The 3769-nt window shown below is 52.0% G+C and overlaps 1 pseudogene across 1 annotated transcript; it reads right to left on the bottom strand.

The window, feature by feature from the left end:
* Positions 1–246: 246 nt before the first annotated feature.
* Positions 247–1206, bottom strand: LOC307198016 (serine/threonine-protein kinase pim-1-like; annotated as a pseudogene). Its single transcript has one exon. The product of its transcript is annotated as a serine/threonine-protein kinase pim-1-like (transcript).
* Positions 1207–3769: the final 2563 nt, after the last annotated feature.

Genomic DNA, 3769 nt, shown 5'->3' with positions numbered 1-3769 from the left:
GCTGGACACCGATGAGAAGCAGAGCTTCTATGGGAGGAGCTGAGGCCTAGGACGGCTGGAGTGGAGTCTCCTCCTCTCTTTGGGAGGCGGCCTCCAGGGCCTGGGGTCTGGAATGAGTTGTAAATGTTGTTCCTGTAACAAGCACTGTCCTACTTGGAGAGAAGTGTCACTGGTACTTGGGAAGCTAGAAACACACACTTCCCCTCCCTTAAGCATCTGACAGAGAAGGGAGAACCTGCCCAGAAGCTATCTGCTGGGCCTTGGCAACAGGCTGTGGAGATGGATCTCAGCAGTTTCCTGGGGCAGGAGGACATCTTGCATCCATGGATGGTTCTGGATTTCTTTGAAGGATGGCCGATCTGATGGTCTCAGGGCCAAGCACCATCTAATGAGATGTTGACACGCTGAAGAGACCCTCTGCCTGAAGAAAACTTGGCCCCTGATGGTCTCCTCGTCGTGCTCAAAGGGAATATCTCCACAGACCATATCCTACAGCAGGATCCCCAGAGACCAGACGGCTGCTGACTTGCCATGGTAGCGATGGTAGTGGATCCACTCTGGAGGACTATATGCTCGGGTCCCATCGAAGTCCGTGTAGACGGTGTCCTCGAGCAGCGCCCCCGACCTGAAGTCGATGAGTTTGAGCTCCCCGCGACTGAGGTCGATAAGGGTGTTCTCATCCTTGCCGTCGCGGTGAAGCGCCCCGCAGCTGCGGCAGTGCCGCACGGCCTGCAGCACCTGCCAGAAGCAGCTGTGGGCCAGCTCCGCCTGCAGGGCCCCCATTTCCGTGATTAAGTCGAAGCGTTCTTGCGCTGCTGGCTCGGGCCTGTCCAGGATCAGGGCGAAACTGCTGGGTCTCTCGAACCAGCCCAGGAGCCTGATGACGCCGGGGAAGCCCGAGCTCACCTTCTTCAGCAGAACCACTTCCATGGGCACTCGGGTGCCGTCAGGCAGCTCTCCCCAGCCTGAAATACAGTCCTTCTCCACGTGCTTGATGGCCACTGGCAAGTGGTCGGTGACATGGATGCCGGAGTAGACGGAGCCAAAGCCGCCGCTGCCCAGGAGCGGGCCCACCTGGCACTGTGACTCCAGGGGCTCCTTCTCCTTGCCGGGCGCCAGCTTGGTGGCGTGCAGGTTGTTGCAGGGCGCGGCACGCAGGCGGGCAAGACAGTTGGATTTGGACAAGAGCATCCCAACCTCCAGGACGTCGGTGTAGGGACGGAGTCTGGAGGAGCTGCAGCAGGAGCTGGGGCTGGGGTTGTGCCGGTGGCTGTGCCTACGGCTGGGGCTGAAGCTGTGCTGGGTCTTCGTTGCAACAGGTGGGCTCCTTAGTTGCGGCACGTGAATGCCTAGTTGTGGCACGCGTGTGGGATCCAGCTCCCTGACCAGGGATTGAACCCAGGCCCCCTGCATTGGGAGCGTCGAGTCTTATCCACTGTGCCACTAGGGAAGTCCCCTTAATATTTTTCTTTGTGTAAAAAGAAAAGGCTCAGGATGAGAGGCTGTATCGTTCTTTGAGTGAATGTCATGAAGACCATCAATCATCAGATCAATACATACCCGGTCACTGGTGTCTGGAATTCTCTTTGTGTATTTGAGCACCACTTGCTATTTTAAAATATTAATTCAGTGAACCAAAATCATACTATCTATCTGCCCATGCAACCATCCATTAGAGACATGGTATAATGCAGAGGCGAGAAGCATGGACTCGACAGCCAGACTGCTTCAGCTTGAAGTCTGGCTCTACCGTTATTGGCTCTGTGACCTGGAGGCAGTGATTACATGTCTTGGTTCTACCCTGTGGACTCAGGGATCTATTCTCCGAGTCATTCTTCTTTTCGCAAGAAATGCAGATCCTGTTTGCACCTGAGTAGTTTTGCAGCCTGCTTCCTGCCTGCAGAAGTCTGAGGGTTCAAAGGCCTCTTTTCCTTTTGTACTGTCTCTGCTCATTTCAGTCCAGAGCTGCTTGTTTATGCCAATACGTTTCTTTTAAAAATGTTGTGGGTCTCCTATGAATTCAGGAGTGGCTGAGCTGGGTGAAGTTGCAGACAAATTGTTGGCCAGGGTTGGGGTCCAAAGAAGGCTTGACTGGGGCTGACAAACCTATTTCCAAGATGGTTCACTCACATGACAGGCAAGTGGGTTCTGGGTATTGGCGGGAGGCCTCAGTTCCTCGTCATGTGGGCATCTCCACAGAGTTCTCATGTGTCCTCACAGCACGGCAGCTGGCTTCCCCCAGACCAGGTGATCCAAGAGAGAGCAACGCAGAAGCTACAATGTCTCCTATGACCTTACCTGGGAATGTACACATTGTCATTTCCTCAATCTTCTATTGGTGACACAAGAACATAGATGAGGAGGTAAGGACCACCAGAGGCCATCTGGAGGTTGGTTACTACCAGGACTTTTTCAGAGCAAGTCTGAGAAAAGTTTTTTTAAAATTTAAATTTTTTTGTAGCTGCACCACGGGACGTGTGGGATGTTAGTTCCACCACCAGGGGTGGAACCCGCACCCCCTGCAGTGGAAGCGTGGAGTCTTGACCACTGGACCTCCAGGGAAGTCCTGAGACAAGTTTTTTTTTTAATGCCATTTGAGGCCTTGGGGTTTTCTTTAGGTTTGATCTCTGATTGATCTAACAAGCATTTATTTGGTCCCGACTGTGGGCCAGGTGCCATGTGAGATGCTGAAGATATAAATACAAGTAAAAATCCACTGTACGTGTTTCAAGTAGGTGAGGTCAATGTGGAACCATATGCAGCTAAGAGAATATGATTGTATAATGTAGTAAATGCCATGATCAAGCTGTGCAGATGTGCTGTCAGAGTCAAGACAAAGGGCTAGCAGCCAGGCCTGGGGTGGGCAGGGTGGGAGTGCCCGTTTTAGTGGGGTCAGGAATGCTTTTCCTGGAGAAAATAATCAGCACTGTCATCTGTTGGCATTTATCATGAGCCGGGCCTTAGCTGAGCACTTTAAAGGCCTCATCTCAAGTAATCCTCTTAATAACCCACATGAGGTGCCTACTGTTATTATTGAATGTATTTGCTTGTTTATGCCTGCCACCTCCTCTCACACCTATTCCAGCTAGAACGCACGCTTCAGCTGGGCAGTGGTTTTTGTCACGTTCTAAATCTCCAGCATCTACAAGAGTTCCTAGCACAGAGTTAGCCCTTAATACTTTTTAGTTGAATCACTGACTACCCATTTTACAGATGAAAAAGCAAAGGCTTAGAGAGAAGTGACTTCCCCAAGATCACACAACCAGGAAGTGGCTGAGGCAGAATTCCAATCCATGCTCCTATCCATGGTAATAAACTCCCCCCAAATACAGCCTGTGCCCTCAAGGAGTAGACAGCTTGGTGGGGAAGCCGGACAGAGAGGTACTAAGGCAGGTAACTGAGTTGCAGTGTGAATGCTATAAACAAGTGTTTTCAAGTTGCTTTAGGAGTGAAGAGGATGGGGTTGGAAACTGGTGGGCAGGTGAGGGTTATCTGGTACAGGCTGTGTGTGGGCAGCAGATGTGGGCTGTGGGTTTTGGTCATGGTCCTTCCGCTGGTGATGCTGAGCCCGTAAACCCCACCATGATGCTTCGATTTTATTCTCTGAGAGCCAGATAGGATTCAGAAATTCCGGGTTCAAGTCCCCCTTGAAGCTGAGTAGGATGGATCACTAACCTGCACAGGGACACAGTCTGTCTCGGCTTCTCTGCCTTTCCTCCAGTGCTCTCTTCTCTCCCCACCCTGTTCTGAGGACCCACCACCTGGGCAG

This window comes from Stenella coeruleoalba, assembly GCF_951394435.1.
Source record: "Stenella coeruleoalba genome assembly, chromosome: 15".
In the NCBI taxonomy this organism is placed as follows: Eukaryota; Metazoa; Chordata; class Mammalia; order Artiodactyla; family Delphinidae; genus Stenella; species Stenella coeruleoalba.
The sequence above is the reverse complement of the archived record's forward strand: the minus strand, read 5'-3'. Positions and strand labels throughout refer to the sequence as shown.